We start from the raw sequence: 23,688 nt of genomic DNA, 5'->3' as shown, positions 1-23,688 counted from the left end.
TACTGCAGTTTTCAATATAATTTTATACTCCAGTTATTGCATTATTATCATTATTGATTCAACTGTCTACTAACTTTCGGGAGTTTGTAAAAGGATTTCACCTGAAAATGATATCAATCCGACAAATTATTCACACACTTCTTTATAATTAACATATATTCAATTGATATACAGAATAAGACAACAACAAATAACACGCTTCGGTATCTGATCTTCATTTGTTTACATGACGATTGCGCGAGGCCCCTTAATTAGGATTTCATCATCACTTCCGGTGCTAGTCCTGTCCTATGTGGAAAAAGAAATTTCGCATTCCGGGACCTCACAAAATCAGAGTAGCCAACCCAGAAAAATAAATAGCTTTAGAAAGAAGCTACGAACGTATGCGAATATGCCGTCTTCTTTAAACAAAAATGAGAGTTGTTAGTTAGCAACATTGCGGCTGAAAGGCACCAGCACAAATTAGGGCGGATTAGGGACACAAGCAAGCGCAAATACAAACTTCATGGCAAAGATGTCGCATTTGCTTCTGGAAATTTTTCTCTGCGACATTTGTGCAAAAACCTACAAATAAATATAAAGGGCCATTGAATGCACATGCCAAATGAGCTCATAAATGGGTAACACTTTACTATACCTGAGACAGATTTCTTCAAATTTACAGGATAAAGTACTTACGCAAATCATTTTCTGTAGCGTTGTTGATGTTCGGGAATGTAATTTTGATTCATTTTAATGCGAATGCATGTGGTTTTGTACGAAAATCTATTTCCGACGCGCTATTGCTGCTGCCGCCATTTGCTTCCTGCATGAGAGCACAATACGCTCTCGTATTGTCCGTATATGCTAAATTGAACGAAAGGAGTGCTAATGGAAACTAACCTAACCTAGTAGGCATACCTCGTCCCCGTGATGGTTTGTGGGGCTATCGTGAATTTTTGGGCTAATGTCAATGGTTTTTCTGGCTCAAGGAACGATCAACAGTAAGCTATCGCCATGTTGTGTGTGGAAATAAACAAGAACAGTAAGTACTCGTAAATGTAAGAAATATACATTACTTTCCTAACAAATTCAATTATTTCACCTAAATAAGTGTTCCGGAATGCAGAATAGTACGTTAGCAATGTAAAAAAGTGTGAAAGAAATGATTCCCAGGTGTCTCAGGTATAGTAACATTGCGGAACATTTCCTAAGGTGAAATAATGAATTTCTAACGAAAATAATGTCTATTTCTTACATTAACGAGTACTTACTGTTGTTCCTTATTTCCCACAAACCATCCACGGGTAGGCCCCAAAACCATTGATGTTAGCCCAAAAATTCACGATAGCCTCACGAATCATCACGGGGACGAGGTATGCCCACTAGGTTAGGCCGGTAACAGTTTCATACATTAGAGACACATTTCTTCCTTTTTACAGAAGAAACTACTTACGGAAATGAGTTTCTCTAAGCATAGAACGGTAAACTGCCCTTGCCTTGGCTAGGGTTCGAAGCCCAGACTTTCGGCAACAAGATCGTGAGTTTCATGAAATAACTTCCCTTCCAAAGAATCGAATTCACCAAATCTTTCTTACGTGAATAACTTCCTCCAAATTTCCAAGCACTTTATACTGGTGTCATTTCAAGCTGCAGCAATCCACTGACATGTAATATTACCTTAATTTGTTGTACATTTATGGGAGCGATTTTACAATACAGGGAATTTCTCCATTTTGTTTGAAATTCGGCATACTCACTAATTTTGGCCCCCTAATCACGAATCTGCAGTCAAAATTTGGCGCTCACACGTGGAAATAGCAAAATAATCGAAATTAAGTTCTTATTTCCACACCCTCGATTTCCGAATTTCCCGCCGGTTCCGGGCTCCGCCCCTGGGGTAATCGACCTACCGCCCCCAACCGCTATCGCGGCCCCGCCTCCGCTCCGCTCCGCTCCGCTCCGGCTTCCCGCCTATATCTATAGACTCCCTGTTAAGGGCATGTTAGAAAGTGGCCGGATTCACCTGCCCCAAATAAGCGCCAAATTTTTACGTGAGCGCCAAATTTTAAGTGCAGATTCGTGATTAGGAGACCCAAATTAGTAAGTAACCGAAAATTCAAACAAATTGGAGAAATTCCCTGTATTGTTAAATTATACCCCCAGAATAGTACTTTAGCAATGTAAAAAAGTGCAAAATATATGATTTCTAGGTGTTTCCATTATACTATAATAGTACCAAAATCTCAAAGTCTATACCAAGCCCGTAGCTAGAATTGATCTCAAAGTTCATTTTTTCCAAAATTTAACAGTATTAAATGTGTGTGTTGTTAGGGTAAGACTGCAGAATATGGGCTGCTTAGGAGGAACGCGGTTCATAATTTTTTGGTAATGTTTTGTAGTTAGTAATCGGGTAAAGTAAGTTTGAAGGTGCGGAATAAGAATTTTCGGTAAATGTCTGTTATATCGGACACACATTAAAATCGGATATTTTGTGTTTCGGATGGTTCATACGTATCAATTATGTATTGCGGAACATAGTTGAAGGTGCCATTATGCTTTTTACACAAAAATAACATCGATTTTTCAGATTACGAGTAAATCTTTTGGTTCCTTTCTTCCGTTGCGGAACATACAATATGCCACGCACAGCTGTGGATCATCGCGCGTCGTGCTTGTGTTTTGTCGATTTGGAGTGGGTATGCAGTGTTTCAACCTTCTTAACCGAAAAATGCCTACTTTCGTGTTCATTATGTCATCCAAACCATTGACGGATAGCCCCAAAAACCATTCACGATAGCCCCACAGACCATTTCCGGCAAGGTTAGGTAAGCATAGTTAAAAAAAATTCTCATAAAAAAAGGCACCTTTGGAAAAACTGGCGAGACTGCGTGACTTTCGACGCTCGCGCCATTGCAGGTACACATAATGGAAACAACAGCATAATGTTGTCGCTTTGCACATAAGTTTATTATATCAAAAGTGCTTGTTTCTTGTTGTGCAGCATTCTACGGTGAGAAAATACCTCCACGAACTTTCCAAATGGTACAGAAACTCATTTCCGTAAGTAGTTTCTTCTGTAAAAATGAAGAAATGTGTCTCCGATATAACAGACATTTACCAAATTTTCTATGAAAGAAATGAGAAATTCGTATCCACGTTGGGTGTTCTTGGAAGGAAAAAGTGACATGGTGGCACACATTTCTGCACAAATCTAGTGAAAGCAAAAAGTGCCTACGTTGTTAGGTAGTTAGGATTAGTTCTCTTAGCCCAAAGAATAATTTTTCATTGTATTTATGCTAATGGAACCTAACCTAACCTTGCAGGCATTCCTTGTCTGACGTTGGAACACAAGGTAGCAAAACTCTTGTGCGGAGAGGAAGACCCCGAAACAAATGACAGCAACTGTGTGTAAACAATATGGACGCGAACAAATGGAGAAATGCATTGCTTTTAGTAGCAGGAAAAACTTTTTTTATGCGCAATAATATAATAGTAATCAGAAAAGTACCACCGGGAAATGGATGTTTCAGGGGATATAAATTTTGTTCGTCTATTTAGATGAAAAAAGCAGCCCATGTTCTGCAGTGAGACCGTTCCAAAACTGAAAATATCACAGGATATGATAAACGAGTGGAAGATCGGTAAGACTGCAGAATATGGGCTGCTTAGGAGGAACGTAGTTCATAATTTTTTGGTAATGTTTTGTAGTTAGTAATCGGGAAAAGTAAGTTTGAAGGTGCGGACTAAAAATTTTCTTTGAAAGAAACTAGAAATTCGTATCCAGGTTGGGCGCTCTTGGAAGGAAAAAGTGGCACACATTTCTGCACAAATCTAGTGAAAGCAAAAAGTGCCTACGTTGTTAGGTAGTTAGGGTTAGTTCTCTTAGCCCAAAGAATAATTTTTCATTGTATTTATGCTAATGGAACCTAACCTAACCTTGCAGGCATTCCTCGTCTGACGTTGGAACACAAGGTAGCAAAACTCTTGTGCGGAGAGGAAGACCCCGAAACAAATGACAGTAACTATGTGTAAACAATATGGACGCGAACAAATGGAGAAATGCATTGCTTTTAGTAGCAGGAAAAACTTTTTTTATGCGCAATAATATAATAGTAATCGGAAAAGTACCACCGGAAAATGGATGTAGAAGGTACGTACTTTCAGGGGATATAAATTTTGTTGGTCTATTTAGAGGAAAAAAGCAGCCCATGTACTGCAGCGAGACAGTTCTATTTCATCTCATCGTTGCAATATCCTCTACAGCAAGGAAAAAATATATAAAAAAGATGAAAATCAGTCAAAATTTAAATGTATTTAAAATTAACAAAATTTAACAGTATTAAATGTGTGTGTTGTAAAACTAGTTTTTCTATGTATCTTCTAAAACATTTCTTGAGGTGTTAATTGACTGCTACTGACATCATCCTCTACTACACACTTGACTACTAAAATAATTTTGATGATACAGATATATACATCATACAAAATGAATGCACAATATTCAATCATAGTGCCTACCATGTATTCCGGCCCTTCCTTCCCAAAACCTGTGAGCTGTAGACCTTTGATGCAGATGTGGAAGGAATGTGGATTATGACATCAAGGTCAAATTCACAGATTTCTGTCTAAACGGGAGGCTGCAACAGGGTCAGTGAAGGCACAGATAAAGTAGCTCCCCTATGAAAGAAATTTCTAAAATCTAGAGAATCTAGAGATGGAGAAAGTGATGCCCATAACTAGATACAGAGTGGCCAAAAGTGGGAAAACATGTCATCAAAAATTTAAAATGTTTTCATCTTTTGGGAATTATGTATGGAATAAATTTGACCATATAACAAGATTCACAAAACTTCAAACTATACATTTCAAATCTTCCAAAATCAATATCAATTTTTTTATGATACAAAATTACATCTACAGTACAAAAATGTCTTAAGGTGACCATAACCGTTGCCGCAACGAGTTTACAATACTGGACCACTCTCCAATTTCTATGAAATGTCGCCTACTCACTAATTGTGAACTCCTAAACACGAATCTGCATGTAATAATTGGCGGTCAAATATGGAAATCGAGGGAAAAACTAAATAAACTATGTTTTCCTAACGTAACGTAACCCTACCATAAGAACAATAGCTCCACGGAAGATGCCATTTTCCCAACATGAAGAAATCAACAGGCAAGACAAGGTATAGTTCTCGTAGTTAAAATAATTTTTCTTTGTATTTATGCTAATGGAACCTAACTCAACAGGCCTAACCTAACCTCTTAGGTATTCCTCGTCTTACGTCAGCAAGATTGTTGTGCATAAAGGAACACCATTAATGAAATGCGAAAGAAAGATAGTTCCGAATTGCTGTGTAGGGACAATCACCGTGGTAAATCGCAAGGTTATTTTACAATTTCTAGACGTAAATGTACAATATTAACAAGTGACTGCCAAATCAGGACACCGAAATTAGTAAGTAGGCGAAATTTTATAGAAATTGGAGAGTGGTCCGGTATTGTAAACTCATGCCCCGGTGCCTCCACTCTAATCACTTTCTTATAAATGAACACACAACATTTCAAATGACCATGCTTATTATTAGTTAATATTGTTTCATGCATACATGTGTGTATGTGATCAGGGGCGTATCCAGGGGGTCTGGAACTCCATCCCCCCCAAAGTTGGAAAATACTATGGTTGATTCATAATACTTCCCGATGAGACACGATGTAGCAGGTATAGAAGAATTCTTTCTGTGTGCATGGTTTGTGGATTCTGAGAATAATATCCACTAAAAGTTTACAAGTTTCACACTGGGTGGTGATATGTCAGCTGAAAATCTGACATCAGTTCTTTTTTAACAATGTCACAAACTTGGTCTTGACATGAAAAAAATCACAGGTCAAGGTTATGATGTGAGTGGCAGACGTGTTCAATCGTGAATAAATCAACAATACCCAAAAGGCATGTGTGCACACTGTGCCAGTCATACTGTAAATGTAGCCCTATCTTCAGCCATGTCGAACTCCACCGTGAGAAACTGTTTTGGTACAGTAAGTAATGTTGTTTTTTTTCCGTCAGAATAATACATGCAGTGGTGAATTCCTAAAAACAATATATTGCATTACTACCAGGCAGTAAGAAACACTATTTAAATACAGAGAAACTAATACTCACTTTATCCGCAAAACTGTTTTTTCTTCTTCGTTCTATTAAACACTATTTGTTAGTGTGTGAAACATGATTTTAAGCAAAACATGATTCACTTCGTATGTAGTAAATTTTATTATTATTAATAATAGATACGCTGTCGTCATTAAATACTTGATGTGGGGGGGGGGCATGCCATTGGGAATGGGCACCCCTAAGATTATATTTCTGGATATGCCCCTGTATATGATTATAGACATTCGCGTACACTTGAAAAATTACAAAGCCTTCAATAACAGAAGGCAAATATCCACAAGTAGAGATGAAGCAAACACTGGCTGGTACTTTGGGGAATAGTTGTTGTTCAAGGATAAATTAATCAGATTGGGTGTACTGTGATTAAGTCCATTAAGATGAGACTGAGGGAGATTTCATTGCAGGCCACATTTGATTGGTGAAATCATCAAGTTACAAGTGTCTCCCATCACTTGTCAGTTTGGTGTCACTTCGAAATGACGAAATGGTGTGAATTCTCCCTAAGATCTCTCAAAAATGTGGATTATTCTTCAGAACAAACTCAAGGGAACCTATGTTTACATTTGAACACAATAACTTTATGTGGATACACTGTCTGAGAAACGAATAAGAGTCTTGAAGGATGCAAATCTCTCGCACAATATATTAGTTTTATTGCTACATGAATTTAAACCATGTGTATGGACCCACTAAGTTAAAATGCATATTAGTAAAAACAATTAAAACAAATATTCGTGATGAAGCCATGTTCGATTTGATGGTAAACAGTATTACAGAATAATACAAGGTCTCCAAATTTTTGTTTTCAGGCCTCTTTGGATCTGAACCACTGGGTAATGTATCTCCATTGCAAATTGAATGTGGGATCCTTTAACATGTTGACTGTCAAGCTCCTGAGCTAATGATATTGCTTGGGGCCAAACTACTTCCTGATATTTGCTTATATGATCAAAAGGCTTGTATCTAACATCGACAATACCCACTAAGAGTTTGAGTTTAAGCCCACTTTATTCACAGTAAGGATAATCACGACTGAATCTACTGTTTAATTTAAAATTTGAACCAGTATGTACCTCCACTGGGTTTCAAACGTGGGACACCTTGATTACAAGATGGTTACCACTACACCATCAGGGAGGCCCTGCCAATATGATAAATATGCATGTAGTGAAGGCCAGAAAAAATTGTTGGCAATGAAGCCTGCAGGCGTAACTTGCAGTTTGATGTAATATTTGCATTAAACTAGCACCTGAAGTTGAAAATTTTATCTGGGGCAGGGTGTCTATCAGTTAGGAATGTCAAGGAAGTCAAGCAATTAACAGGTAGGCCAAGAAAGTCAAGAAAAAGTCACAAAATTATGCTTGTGGTCAAGAATTGTTGCTATTTTTTTTACAGTATAGTGAATGTACATTGTACTGGGATTTGATAAATTGTATTGAGTTGTGGTAAAGATTTGTTCACTCTGTTTCTCAAGAATTACATTCTTGTATGCGTGAAGTTTTGTAAAACTATTAAAGTAATGTGGCCATTCCCCATCCAGGATGAAGTCTGAAGCATTAAGTTTTACATGTATTAATAATTAAAGCAAGTCTAAATCTCTTTTTAAAGTAGAGCTTCAATTTTCATCTTAACTGGCCTTGCGGTAGGGGTTTTTCATTGAATAAAAATATATATTTTCTTTACTACACCTAATTAGAGGACAATTAAATAAATGTTAAGAAAAAAAGGGGGGTCAAGAAAATGTAAGGTCACGAAAAAGTCAAGAATTTTGGATGTTATTGTGGTAAACACCCCGTGGGAGATGCTCTTATGGTTTGACATGGTGACAATGGGACTGTTGAAGGATGCTTTGGGAACATTTTGCTAGCGGGGGGATACCATGTTTACTACTGAAGTTAATAATGATTGGCACTGTGCCTAACAAGAAAAGATACACATTGTTTTCCAAACCTAGTGGATTCACAAACAATGGAGGAAGCTCAAAACAAAGAAATCAAGGACACAAACTGAATAATCAATCACATCATTTGTTCATTCCACAAAACTTCTGGTCAAGCAATAGAGGATCGGTCAAGAATGATGGTGTCGATACTAGTAATTAAATAAATTCTTCCAATCAGCTAGTTTACTTCTGCATAGCAAATAGAAACCTGTCTAAATAGAAACCAGACATCATCCATCAGTACTCATCCCATTCCTGCTGCAGCCTCCGGCGAGGTATGGTTCAGTTTGTTTTGGATTAGTGTTCTGTTTTTACTGTCAGATTATGAACTGCACAACACTCATCCTTTTGCCAGATACAGCATTTAAAGAAATCAATATATATATATTTTATTTGCTTTTACTAATGAAAAGTTTGAGATAGACACTGTCTCCCATCTCTATTGACACTCCACTACTGCAAGTATTTATTATTTGATGTGATGGTTCTTCTATTACCATGAGATTTTAATGCACTGATTACATTTCTTACAACTGCAAGCATGTACAATTCTTGTAGAATTTTTGAAGTGGAAACAGGAACTGAATAGAACCAACTATTTCAACAGATCAGGACAAAAAACATTTCAGGATGGATGCATAAAACAGTGGTATGTTCGTCAACTAGCAATCGAACGTGTAAACTGTCCAGCAAGAATTGAAGCCACAGTAAATGAAGAAACTGGGCACATAACTGTATTTTATCATCATACTCATGTTGTTCATGCACAGCAACCACAAACCCTTCGTAAGCATGGCTATTTCAACTGAATTTCAACAAAATTTTAGTGTACCCCCTTCCTTATATGGAAAATAGGAATTATGGTTGTGCATAAATAAGTCTAAGGATTGGGTTTAGAAAGTTAAGATATTGTGACAGAAGTCTACTTACAGTGCATGAGTCATCTAAAGAAAGATGGTAGTTGTCGTCCTCAGAAGAATGTCTTGACACAAAATTTTAGATTGAGTATACCAAAAAAATACTCGTACCAGGTGTTGTTAAACAGCTTCTTTGCACAGAATTTTAGTATAATGCCTTTGAAACATTAAAATAGCAACAAATATTTTGCCTCCTGTAATGTTCTTTAATGAGATTGGACTATTTTTTTGCAGGGTCAATCTGAAGAGTGCGAGTGTGTTACACACACACACATATGTATGTATATTGTAGTGTGGCATCTGGTTAATTATGGGATCGAGTCACGCCGGGACGTAGCTCAATTAAATAAACATAAGATTTCAATTTGGGTCACACTTGACCACCTCTACCCTGAATGGTGTTGACTAAGGACGTTGGGAGCCTTAGTCGGTTGAATGATACTCACCACTTGCGTGATGATTTGGCCCTCGGCTATTGGCGTCGGCGACAGTTGGGCAGAGATGGGTGCACTGGAGATGCTGGAGACTGCTGGCCTAGATGTTGACAGCAATAGGAGGCGGCAGGAGTTTTGGTGGCTTATCGCTGGACCGCTACTTCTCCGGACTTGGGCTGGCTTCTTGGCTTCTGGCTCTCTGTAGTCCAGACAGCTGCAATCGTACCGCACGCTTGTTGCGACCTCGTGATGATGTGATCTTGTCAATCAGCGTCGATGGTGTCTATTTACCATCTCCAGGTTTATTTTTATACTTCAGAATTCCTTTGAGATGTGGTGGACTTTGCACCTCAAGATATTCACCAGGGGTATCCCTTGATGCTGGTGGAAAGTTATAGTGGAGGTGCAATCACTGCTGGTAAGGGTCGTTGCCTTGCTGACTGTGCAGAGCCGAGTGGAAATTTCTTATTACTAGGCTCTGCATCCGGTAGAAATTGAGGTGAATGAGCATTCAACCAATGAGCTTCAGAGCTATGCTTTAATAAATGAAGATTTCAATTTTTATGCTCCCAATTCCTTCATATCTCTCTCTCTCTCTGTGTGTGTGTGTGTGTGTGAGAGAGAGAGATGTATACACGTATGTATAAATGAAACAAGATGAAGAACTCCAAATAAAAAAGATGTGATATTATACCCAATTCATAACGTGAAGAACTGTTCCAAAGAGAAAACATTATTGGCATGTATTACTTTCTTCTCATTACACATTGAGTGTTTGGGAAGGTGTTGAAAACAGAATGTTATAATACGGTGGCGCTTAATTGAACCTAATGACATGGAGAAAAATCTGACATGATGGGATGAAATTTGTCATATCCTCCATCAGCATTCAAAATACTTCCAGAATCTCCTTTTGGTTTGTAAACAACCGAAATTTCCCATGTTTAAATTTAGTTTATTGCATTCTGTAATAAGTGTAATGGAATGGTGAATGTGAGAATTTTAATTGTGAAATTTTGAAAAATCCTGTCATGATGTGGAAAAAATGGATGCCATTTCTGTGATCTGCACTCAAAATACTCTTATACTTTCAGAATCGCATACTGATTTGAAATCATCCAAATTTTTCCCCCAAAATGGAGGGCTGTGTGATTATATAATTTCAGCAGTTTAAAATAAGAAAGTCTAGTTACTGAGTTATGACAACTCATCACATCACATTAAATAACTCCTAAATTGTTCTCATGTAGCATTATAGCACTTTAAAATGTCTTGTGACATTTTATGTGAACTTCTTTCTAGACCCACAGGATGCAAAAAGAAGAAGTTGTTTTTGAAAGTTTGCAAGCCTTTTTAAAGTGTTGCAGTTACACCGAAAAATTGGTGGATTATTATGAGCGTCCCTACTTCAATTTGATGTAATCAAGATTCTTGTTGTTTTGGTTAACCTGGAGAGGGAGGAAAATGGCATAGAAATATATACAAATATGGAAAAATAATAATGCTAATTTGACCAGCTCTGTTTATGCCCCTGCTGCCCATTCTTTTCTGTCATGTGCAACAAAAACAAGCCGCTGCAGTGTAGGTATCAGTCAGCAGTCCCACAAAAGACTTACACAGAAGGGTAGGAATCCACAACCCTCCCTCCACACAGTGACATTCATTCCTTTCTCAAGAACTCTGGAATCGGCCCACATGATGATAATGGTGGTTTTGAAAATGTCCACGTTCTTACCCAAGAGTTTGCAAGCAAGAATTGGCAATGGATGATTTGTTTCATTTTTCCACATAGCATTGACCACTAGGCAGTTACATGCCTTTGATGTCACATTTGGGTGTAGCACATCAGTTCTGCCTTGGTACTTGTCATCTGCTTTCCAGAAGGGTACAGCATTTCTCGAAAATCTACGAGGGGTGACTGAAAGTTCTCGGCCTACCCATGATGCATTTATCGTAGCTGAATGTTACTTTAGCTAATCATAATATATGGCTTTGCAAAGCCCCATACCAAATTTCATAGCACTATCTTTTCTTGTTTTTCAGATTTTGATGTTTGAAGTGAAGACGGTGAGCATTTTCTGAAAAATGGATAAAGTGAGCATTCGTGCGGTTATCCAATACATCCTGAAAAAAGGCACGAGTGGACAGGACATCCACAAGGACACGGTGGAAACATTGGGGGAGGATGCCCCATCGTATTCTACTGTGAAAAAGTGGGTGGCGGAATTCGAGCACCTCTGTCCAAGATGCACCTCGCAGTGGAAGGCCGGCAACGGGCTGTACTGGAAGAAAACATCACAGCAATACAGGATCTTGTTATGGCAGACGGGCGAGTGACAGAACATTACATCGCAGAGAAAGTGGGGATGTCCCAGGAATGCGTTTGACACATACTAACAGTTGTGCTGGACATGCACAAGGTGTCATGTCGATGGGTCCCGAAAATGTTGAGTGCTGAGAACAAACGTCGGAGACACCTCTTGTCTGCAGCAAACTTGACCCTCCTTCAGGCTGATCCTGAGACATTTCTCCAACGTTTTGTAACCATGGACGAAGCATGGGTCCACCACTTTCAGCCAGAGTCCAAGGTGCAATCGAAACAGTGGAAACACCCCTCCTCCCCTTACCCTAAAAAGTTCCAGTCGGTGAAATCAGCTGGCAAGGTGATGGTCTCCGTTTTTTGGGATGCGAGGGGTGTCATCCTGGCTGAGTATCTAAAAAAAGGTGAAACGGTGAACGGTGCGTATTATGCTGCTCAACTGAAGCGTTTGAGGCAGGCCATCAAGGTGAAATGTCATGGAATGTTGAAGAAGCGCGTCCTTTTCCACCAAGTCAATGCACCCGCGCACACGTCCACCATTGCAATGTCCGCCATCGAGTCCTGCGGCTTCGAACTGCTTCGACACCCTCCCTATTCGCCAGACTTGGCTCCCTCAGACTTTCATCTGTTCCCTAAACTCAAGCAACACCTCGGTGGAATCCATTTTCCATCAGATGATGACGTCATGGCTGCGGTGGAGGACTTTTTTGCAGTGCAGGATGAAACGTTCTACAAGGAAGCTATCATGGGCCTGCAGCACCGGTGGCAAAAGTGTGTGGCGCTGAAATGGGGCTATGTTGGAAAATAGCCATGAACGATTGAGCTCCATGCAACCCTTCATGGGTAGGCCGAGAACTTTTCAGTCACCCCTCGTATGTGGAACTTCCTGTGTTGGACCCCCAAGTCACAAAGGTGAATGAACCTTTGAAAATTACATATCTTGACTAAAGAGTTGTTTCTCTTGGCTGCTCGTCTAGTCACTCAAGATCATTGGCAACAGTGGAGAAAATTCAAAAGATACTTATCGATACCAACATGGCTCCGTCCTACTGTTTTTATGAATTCTTGTTCAGATTTCTGGCCTCCCCGATGGCATTGTCACCTTGTAATCAAGGGGTCCCAGGTTCGATACCCGGTGGAGGCACATAGTGGTTCGGATCCCACTTTAAACTGCAGGTCCTATGACAACTTTGTCAGTATATTTTAAACTCGGTATCGGCACAATAGGTAACTATGGTGCTATGTTGAAAAGGAAATTTAAATTTACATATACTGATGAACAGTGTTTATGTTCATACAATAATAAATATTTTTATAATTATTACATTGATAAAATAACTAGAAATAACAAATGTTATAAGAGCATCAAATTATGCAATTGTTTACAAGAACATTTATAACATATAAATGTTATTTATATGTAGAAAACATTTCTTTATTATCTCCTTGTGAGACAGAGCAAGTCCTTCACTAAATATTTGAGTATGCCTCAGTTCTACTTCTGAGCACACTCAACATGTCAAATTCTTCAATCAGGTCCACAAGATGGCTTCCTTCAATTTTCAAAACTTCACATTTGACTTATTCACATCCAAAATGCCGAAAATATTTCACTCACTTAGTCTTATTTCTCATAAGATTCTCATTTTAGATAATGCAATATTCATTTACTAGCTAGTTAATGCAGATGCCATCAGATAATAATTTCCTGCTCTCAATTATTAAACTAGGCACTTTACACCAGTTCCAAATCTTTCCTTTTTCGTTATACAGATTATTCCATTATAAAACCATTTTCAAGCTTCTGTTATCAACAAAATGTCTCTTTATAGTTTAAAGAAACTATTAAAGATTAATTTGTAAAGTATAATCTTTCAAAATATCCAGATTTTTAATGATATCAAACCTTCACCAATAGTCACATTTTTACTTATGTACCATCCATCTTGAGATTCCTCTAAAGTCACAGACAACTAGTATTAGAGCAACTAGTTCAAGCCAGATTTTTTAGTATGAGTTATCTTCAATTGTTTTTGTTTTATATTTTTGTCCATAACTGCTTAACACCTTGAATGTTTGTTTAGTAAATGTACATATTTGCTCTGTTACAGCTATTTTACTATGTATATCACAATATACTTATCTAATGATTACAATTACCATTTTATGAATGTTGATATAAAATACCAAGTATGACATCATATAAGACATTGAACAATTTTAAAGAGTTGACCTTTGTATATAAACCTTGATGTCAATGCAAATGTACATAATTTCAATAAATTTAATTATAAATTTGAATGTAACTTATCTTGCTTGCCTGAAATAACACATATGATTGAAGATATTTGTTTTTTCATATTGTCAGTCAAAAATAACTGTTATGAATATGAATTCAGAATATTGCACAATTTGATAATTTTGTCATGATATACAAATTGGCTTTTTTAAACATCATATTTAATGAAATTAGTTTAAATAGTAATTTCAGACACTTAATTGCATTATATGAATAAAATTTTGAGCAATCATATGACTAAATTATTATAGATATAGCACAAATGTGGAACTTTGGACTTAGCCTAACCATTTTCAAAAGTAGTTATGACAATGTATTATTTTTATTGTCATACTGGCGCTCAACAAGGGACGAACCCACAACAGACCTGAGTCCTACTGAGACATTTAACATATAATAATTAATATAATGCCTCTATATTTACAATCTGTTTACATGTTCAGCATTATAATCAATTGAGTGTGACTGAATATTTGTTTTCCAACAATACAACAAGAACTTGTTCATCATGAACCAATACAGTGCAACTATGCATAATGAATTTTTAGTACATAATAATATTGAAAAAATGAAATTCAAGTTCGACATACCAACAATTATTATCTAGTGAAGTACCACATGAATCATTTTTACATAAACAATGTACCTACCTAACATTATTATTTATTGTCAACCCATGAAGCACCATTCAGAAATTCATTCTCAACCTGAGAGCATAATTTCTATATTAATCTTTATTTAGCCAAAAAATATATTAATAATAATTTTTTACATGTAGAGTAAGTAACCTCTGATCCAACTAAGTTTCCCATTGGGAATTCATCCATTTATCTGGTAAGATCAGCTAACAAGACAAAAATCTAAGTCCCTGCATCAAGAAGCAAACATCCTCAGATTTACGGAGTGCTGAATATAAGATTTTTTTTTACATCACAAATGAATTCATGCAAGAAATGTATAAATTATGATGTGCGCACTAAAATTATAAATCATAAATAATTGTTGTTCCTGAACTCGCAGCGTCATGGCTCGAACTTACTATTCAGCCCTTTGTGAACACATTTTGGAGCCATAATGCATTCTAGCATTTTTAAAGGAAACAACTACTTGACTGAAGCTTGGATCAACACGTGAATCTCTTTGCTCTTTGTCAAGTTCATTCCTATTTGAGCCTACGATTCAACTCTTGGAATCTTTGTGCTCTAGTAAATATTTTTCAAGCCAAAGCTAAATCTTAGCATTCAAAATTATTATGCACATGCCATCACATTATATTATACATTTTTTGCACTCCAAAATACACATAACAAAGAATATTTGTTATATTGAATTTTTCCACCGTTCAACACAACTAAGGATCAAGAAATGTGAATGAGGACCGATATTGGATCATGAAGATCAACTTAAAGCAAACTCTACAGAAGAAGACTTCATATCTGAACTAATGTTTCTGACTCAAGAAAAGAAGCACGAAAAAGAGAAAATTTTTACATTGACAGCCGACAAAAGAAAAATTCTGCACAAAGTACTGTGACTCACAGTACCACCTTTAACCAACATCCTAAGAAGAAGAACTCAACCAACCAACCAACCCTTGTGGGTATGGTTGTGGAATGAAGAAGTATCTTTTGTCCTTCAAACCAACAAAATAAACAACATGTTCGCATAAGCAATTTCATAATGCTAAAATTAATATACAAAGAACGAAAAAATAAAGAACTGAGGTCTTATATACCACCCTTGACACTCAGTCAATAAGAAACTCCCAACCAACCAACCCTTATGGGTATGGTTGTGGAATGAAGAAGTATCTTTTGTCCTTCAAACCAACAAAATAAACAACATGTTAGCATAAGCAATTTCATAATGCCAAAATTAATATACGAAGACTGAAAAAATAAAGAACTGAGGTCTTATATACCACCCTTGACACTCAGTCAATAAGAAACTCCCAACCAACCAACCCTTAAAGTTACTTTACTCTGTGGATGATAAGTATAGATTAAATTATCCTGCAACAATATTTCAGGATGTATAGGAAATCAATCTTTGTTAAAATTAAAAATCTTTGAAAGTCAGATGGGTATACAATCATAATAAGTTGTCAGCTTACATGTGGTCAAATGTTAACATGTGTGCCCAAATTACCGCACCTTTATTGCTAACAGTGTATTCCAACAGAAGAATCAGGCTGCTGAACAAAGTGAATAAATATGCATGAACCCCTTTATTAATATTCCCCTACTTTACCTAGACAACAGGTTACCATCGGGTGTGAGCATTCTAACTACTCTCCCTACCATCACCGTGCAATCTGAGATAAACGATATTAAATTCCAAATTATTATATTGAACCTATTAAGGCTTGACGATCCGAGACTTTTCTGTGTTTGGATGAAACCTTTCTTCGGTTTCTTCAACGTCCCCTTTTAACACTTCAAAGTCGACATGTCTTTACTTCACATGATATCGGAAGCATGTGAACCTATCCTTAGGCCACTAAGTTATACTTTATGTTCACACAGAACAAAGTAAAGTGTAATTCTTTTCTTTAAACAAAGAATCTTTGATAATATTTTTCAACTTTAGGGTTTGCATATGTGATTGATTGATTTCAGCATTGAAACAGAAATATATTCATGACTCAACATGTCAAGCTATGTAACCACTGACCTTACTCCATCGACAATACCCAAATTAAAACATGTACTGATACTGTCATAGTGAAAGTATTCAAGATAACTCTTCGTATCAGATGTTACATGTACACAATATAGTTATTTTGCTAAACTGTATGTTTCAAATTCACATACTAATAAAACTATGTATGTTTCATAACATACTTTTTCCAAATATATGCAACCACATAAGAATGTTACAACACTCATAGTTCATATTACTGTAATTCTAAACTTAATCACAAATGATAAGCACTATAAGTATGTAACAATCTTTACCCATCAAGTAATTTTCAGTCACATATCTGATAAAATATAGTAAGACATGTCTGCACACTGCAACAATGCCTTTGAAAAGATAAAGATACATTACAGGTAAGTAATCAAATGATTAAAATAAAAGTCTACGACATTACAAATTTGAAGTTAACTTTAACTTCATGACATCATCGTGACATCTTCTGCGTACATGTGTACGATGCATGATCAAGCATGCTATCACAGGCAAAGTACAAATATGTGAGGAGTAAGCATGGAATGCTTCTAGACTAAATTTTCTCCTCCATAATTTCAAACATCGCTGCCTGAATGTTCTTTTACGAACATGTTTAGGATGAGTTGTTACTTTTCTCCTTGCACCTGGGCAATTGGTGAAAACAGTCTTACTAATTACTTTCAATTTAAATTTGGTGCCTTTCCTTATTCTATCCTTCAACTGAACATTTGGAACACTTTGGGGAAACACCCCTTTACCTTGGTGTAGAATACCGTGAAACTTCTTCTCCAAAATCATTTGTGAAAGTTTCTTCTCTACTTGGTTTACAAGTATGTTAATGCATTTTGAAACATAATCCACCAGAACACGAGAATAAGGTTCGATTATTTGACAAAGGTTTTGTTCTAACACTGTGTCATAAAGGCTGTCTAAATGTGCTCGAACAATTGGATCATTTTCCAGTTCTTCTTTAAACTTATCCACAACCTTCTGAAAGTCTACCAGAGATCTCTTAAGACTTGCTTGAGCAACACACTTCATAGCTTCAATTGCACTTCCGGCATACTTCAGATCCAGTTTCCCGCTTATGATCTGCTGCACATCTTCTGGTGTGTTCAACATTATTTTAGACAGCAGCATGTACTTCAATGCAGTCAAAGCCTTTGAGCTTTCCACACTATCATAGCCTTCAAATGCTTCATAGAAGTAAGAGTATGCTGTTTTGAAGTCTATCTCATCAGCAGCATGAAGAATGCCTGACTGCATATCAAGCGATGCTTGTAGTTTTGGAGGGCAATATATTGAATTAGCTGTAGTCCGAGCTGAGGTAAGTGCTGCACGTGCTTTTGAAAGATTACTCAAGGCATGGTAAGTTTTACTTTCTAGAAGTTGAACCTCTAGCAATAACATTTTGTCATCAAACTTATTCAGTTCTCTTAATAAGGTCGATCCTAGGTGAAGAGCTTCAGTAAACATGCCAGTGTCAAAATACAAAGCTATTAGGCAGGCTTCCAAATACTGCCCGAGGATAGTATTTTTATCTTGTTTTGTACACTCAATGCATTCCTTGCACAACTGAACTTTACTGCCAATGTTGGCTTCCAGATCCAAGAACATGTCAACCAGAGCACGAACCAATTTTGCTGCCTTCACCTTACTAATGGTGCAGAGGAAAGGTCTCGTCTGCTTAATAAGTTCAGACAGTTCTTTTGCTTTGCCATCTTTCTTGTAAGTCTCTCCTAGTTTCAAGATACTTTGTTCTTTGACACAAATTGCATCTTCTTCACTTTCATCTCCCTGTTCTTGCAGAAGCCTGGACATATCATATATTTCCTCTAACTTATCTGAGGTTGACATTAACTGGGCTCTTTCCACACATATAGCCGCCATTTTTGTCTTTTCGCCCACCTCGAGTTCATCTTTGATCTCTTCTCTAAGCTCTGTACAAGTAGCTTCGATTTCATCTCTGAACACTCTGACTTCTGAGATACTAGTTTTAATAATATCATTCAGCTCTGTCAATTGAGCATCAGTCTTTTCCTGATTAGCTTTGAGATCCTCCTGATTAGCTTTGAGCTCTGTTTGGCCATCCTTGATAGCACTGAGAGCAGCCATAACTTCTGCCAAGCAGAAATCACCCTTTGGATCTGACATATTTAAAGGTAAAAACACCTAACCTCAGAAACCAGAACAAGAAGCAAAACAATACAAAGATTATTATAAGCTTGAACCTTTTCAACTAATCACCTAAGTCTCATAATCTTATTTATATGACAACTTTGTCAGTATATTTTAAACTCGGTATCGGCACAATAGGTAACTATGGTGCTATGTTGAAAAGGAAATTTAAATTTACATATACTGATGAACAGTGTTTATGTTCATACAATAATAAATATTTTTATAATTATTACATTGATAAAATAACTAGAAATAACAAATGTTATAAGAGCATCAAATTATGCAATTGTTTACAAGAACATTTATAACATATAAATGTTATTTATATGTAGAAAACATTTCTTTATTATCTCCTTGTGAGACAGAGCAAGTCCTTCACTAAATATTTGAGTATGCCTCAGTTCTACTTCTGAGCACACTCAACATGTCAAATTCTTCAATCAGGTCCACAAGATGGCTTCCTTCAATTTTCAAAACTTCACATTTGACTTATTCACATCCAAAATGCCGAAAATATTTCACTCACTTAGTCTTATTTCTCATAAGATTCTCATTTTAGATAATGCAATATTCATTTACTAGCTAGTTAATGCAGATGCCATCAGATAATAATTTCCTGCTCTCAATTATTAAACTAGGCACTTTACACCAGTTCCAAATCTTTCCTTTTTCGTTATACAGATTATTCCATTATAAAACCATTTTCAAGCTTCTGTTATCAACAAAATGTCTCTTTATAGTTTAAAGAAACTATTAAAAATTAATTTGTAAAGTATAATCTTTCAAAATATCCAGATTTTTAATGATATCAAACCTTCACCAATAGTCACATTTTTACTTATGTACCATCCATCTTGAGATTCCTCTAAAGTCACAGACAACTAGTATTAGAGCAACTAGTTCAAGCCAGATTTTTTAGTATGAGTTATCTTCAATTGTTTTTGTTTTATATTTTTGTCCATAACTGCTTAACACCTTGAATGTTTGTTTAGTAAATGTACATATTTGCTCTGTTACAGCTATTTTACTATGTATATCACAATATACTTATCTAATGATTACAATTACCATTTTATGAATGTTGATATAAAATACCAAGTATGACATCATATAAGACATTGAACAATTTTAAAGAGTTGACCTTTGTATATAAACCTTGATGTCAATGCAAATGTACATAATTTCAATAAATTTAATTATAAATTTGAATGTAACTTATCTTGCTTGCCTGAAATAACACATATGATTGAAGATATTTGTTTTTTCATATTGTCAGTCAAAAATAACTGTTATGAATATGAATTCAGAATATTGCACAATTTGATAATTTTGTCATGATATACAAATTGGCTTTTTTAAACATCATATTTAATGAAATTAGTTTAAATAGTAATTTCAGACACTTAATTGCATTATATGAATAAAATTTTGAGCAATCATATGACTAAATTATTATAGATATAGCACAAATGTGGAACTTTGGACTTAGCCTAACCATTTTCAAAAGTAGTTATGACAATGTATTATTTTTATTGTCATAGTCCAGTCCCAATTAGCCTTAATATGCATAAAGTGGACTTCAAACACCAACTCAATCAAATTGTTCAGATTTCTGTACAGCAATCGCAACAATTTTTTCACAAGAATATGGTTTAAGGAGTAAAAAACTCTGGAGATATATTTATTTGAATTTGAACTTAAAATTTTGGGTGCGTCAGCACCTAGGCTATTTTGCACCTGTCACGTTATACGGGGTCCAGCCCTTACCATAACTAAAATAGCATAATTGCAATGTTGTTTTAATAAACTATTAAAATCTAAGATATGAGAAAATACCATGTAATTCAAGTGGTGACATTTTATGATAAATACTACTCCCTGTGTCCCATAATTATAGTCCGGTATGCCAAAATGGTAGTACAGGAATGACAGCCGAAGAGGCAGATGGAAAGCACAATTTGTACTGATCCTTGAGTAGTAAAGTTGTATGACTCATTCCCTTGTTTCATGTTCTTCTGCCTACATCAATGTCGCAGTTTGAATATTATGAGACAACAAACAAAGTTGTACTGGACAATAATTATGGGACAGAGTGAGTAATATTTTTTTGTGACTTGAAAAAAGGAAAGTTATAGTAATTACTGCCATGTCGAACAAAGTAAGGAAAGAACATTTGACCGCCATAACTAGGGGTGTCCAAGGATAAAAATTTGTGATGAGAACATGTGTAAAATTCAAGATTTTCACCATGTTCACAAATTTTGCAAGTTTCCCATCCCGAAACTGGTCCAGAAATGGCAAATTTTATCAGTTCCGTATGATAGGATTTCCCTCCCCAATCATGTTTTGGGAAACTTACAATATTTGTGAACTGTAGGAGCTGGAGTCATTGGCTGTGAGTATGCGACTATTTTCGCAACAATTGGCACACATGTCTATTTGATTAACAATAAAGAGAAAATCCTCCCCCATCTTGACGAAGAGATCTCACGGTGAAAATCTTGAATTCTACACACTATCCCCCTCCCTCTTAAGTGATTGTTTTTGCACTTCTGAAATAAAAAGCCATTAATTTCAAAAAATTTAGACACACTTAGCAGAAAAAATACCAAGAAATAACCATTTCCCAACACAATCCTTTGGAATTTCTTGATTTCTCGGGATCTCGAAAAGTTGAAAATTATTTCCCCAAGTTGGCAATTCTCATGCTGTCATTTTGAATTACTTTTCTTTTATACAGTAACCTTTGATGCATAAAAACATTGATCTTTGCTGCCACGATGGAGAGCAGATTAAGTGCTCTCTGTTTGATATCAATGCATCATGAAAAATTTCAAAATGATAAAGAATTGTTCATCATCAAAGTGATAGATATTTATGTAAAGGAAACAAGGCGAATCCAAATTCTATTTAAATAGTGGACTCAAGTCAGAATTTGTCAACAGCGCCAAGGTATTTTCACTCAATTTCAATTTTATAATTTGTAACATAATAATAACAAGAAAAGGTAACAACTTCTGTAACTGAGGGTCAAGATATGAAATCTTACTTTGAGTCTCCCTGAGAAAAAATCCTGTGGACACCTTTGTACCACATTACAATTGTTAAGTTTGGATTGAACTCCATCCCTTATCACAAACCTCTCTTTTACTTCTTTTGTATTGACCTGTGTTATCTCCCATGGCTCAATACTGTTGTCTTCATTACATTTAGCCATTGCATCATTCACCATAACATGTTTTTCCTTGTTCTTTGTTGTCTGACAAAAATTGTTGGCAAAGAACCACTATTGAATTTTCTGGGTGCCTTTGGATAATTCTATTGCTGTCTTGTTCCTAAATAGTATTCATTATTTGATTAGTTGACCTCTGTGGCAGCGGGTGACCACAGTGTGCTAAGATGGCGGGTGTCCCAGGTTTCGAATCCCAGTCTGGACATGGGTGTTCTTTATGACTGTCTCTTCACCATATCATCACTCATTCTCATCATCATGAATAGACAAAAGTGACAGAAAAGTGATACTAAACAAAAATACATTTGTTTTTTTGTTTAAACATTTATTTTTTTGTTTAAGTGATCTTGCAGGATGGCAACTTTAGGACCATGGTAATATTCAAGTATAATTCCCAGTTTTAAAGGCGAATTTTCCAAAAATTCAAGGGTACATGCAGACAGACGTTCTCTCTATTTCAATCCTACATATTAGTACAGTCTCTCACCACCCACACACAGATATAGTAACAATATAAAGGGTCTGAGTCATTACAATGGATCCAAAAATTCTAATTCAAGTAAATGGTGTACATACTTCAAAAAATATTTAATTTATGGTGCAGAGTTTACATTTGCCATTTAACATACTAAGACTCGAAATGCATCTACAAACATAAATCACAAATGTTACGGCATATACTAATCTATGAAAGATTGTTAATTGCATAAAAATTTCAAACTCAATTTAACATCAACTTCAAGATATTTTAGCTTGCAATAATCTTCCATCTGTCAGATAGAATGTTCTGCAAAGGATACTAACAAAGTAAACGGATTGAGAGAATTCTGTTCTATTTTCCACGCAGCTTTCTTTTCCTTCTTTGATAAAAATGAAGCTGAACTGTGAAAAACGTGCCTCAGTGAATTTATAGACCTGTATAAATTCAATGGAATTTTGATTCACAAAAGTTGCTATTTTTACGTGCACAGAGAAAAATCCATGCAGAATTAGAATTGGAAATGCTCGGGAAAAAATGGGTTTCTGCGGCTTTTTTCACAAAAGTGTGTCAAATCAATGAAAATACAGGAGTTGGCAGTATTTCTCCTGTTTCATTGTTTTCGTTTAGCTCCCTACTCTAAAGTGGACACCCATTTCATAATATAAAATGCAATTTACAATATGAAATTCGTAGCTAGACATAAACATTGTTGAAACGGTTCCTACCGAGTGTTATCTTCATATTTTGGTTGGCTTATTAAATAAATCTATGTAGTATAAACATATTCATGTAATTAGAGTAGTTTTGTATGTTTTTTTTTTTAATATAACCTAATAGTATGATCAGTAAGATACTATTTACGATGTTTGAATTTGTTATACGAACACGTACATGAAGCAAAAAAGAAAATACTGCTCTACCTTTAGAAAGTCTAGTATCAAATCTCTTTACATTAAATTTTGTGTTCAGTAAAATATGTATATTTGTATTCTGGCTTTCCAGTACATCATGCATAATTTGGATAAATGGCTGCTAAGCCTGGTCACAGAGAA

At 36.0% G+C, this 23,688-nt stretch overlaps 1 pseudogene; it reads right to left on the bottom strand.

The window, feature by feature from the left end:
- Window positions 1–17,159: 17,159 nt before the first annotated feature.
- Window positions 17,160–18,769, bottom strand: LOC145996822 (26S proteasome non-ATPase regulatory subunit 11 pseudogene; annotated as a pseudogene).
- Window positions 18,770–23,688: the final 4,919 nt, after the last annotated feature.

Source organism: Lepisma saccharinum, chromosome 13 (assembly GCF_977018435.1).
Source record: "Lepisma saccharinum chromosome 13, izLepSacc3.1, whole genome shotgun sequence".
Classification (NCBI taxonomy): domain Eukaryota; kingdom Metazoa; phylum Arthropoda; class Insecta; order Zygentoma; family Lepismatidae; genus Lepisma; species Lepisma saccharinum.
This window is presented reverse-complemented; position numbering and strand designations above follow the sequence as displayed.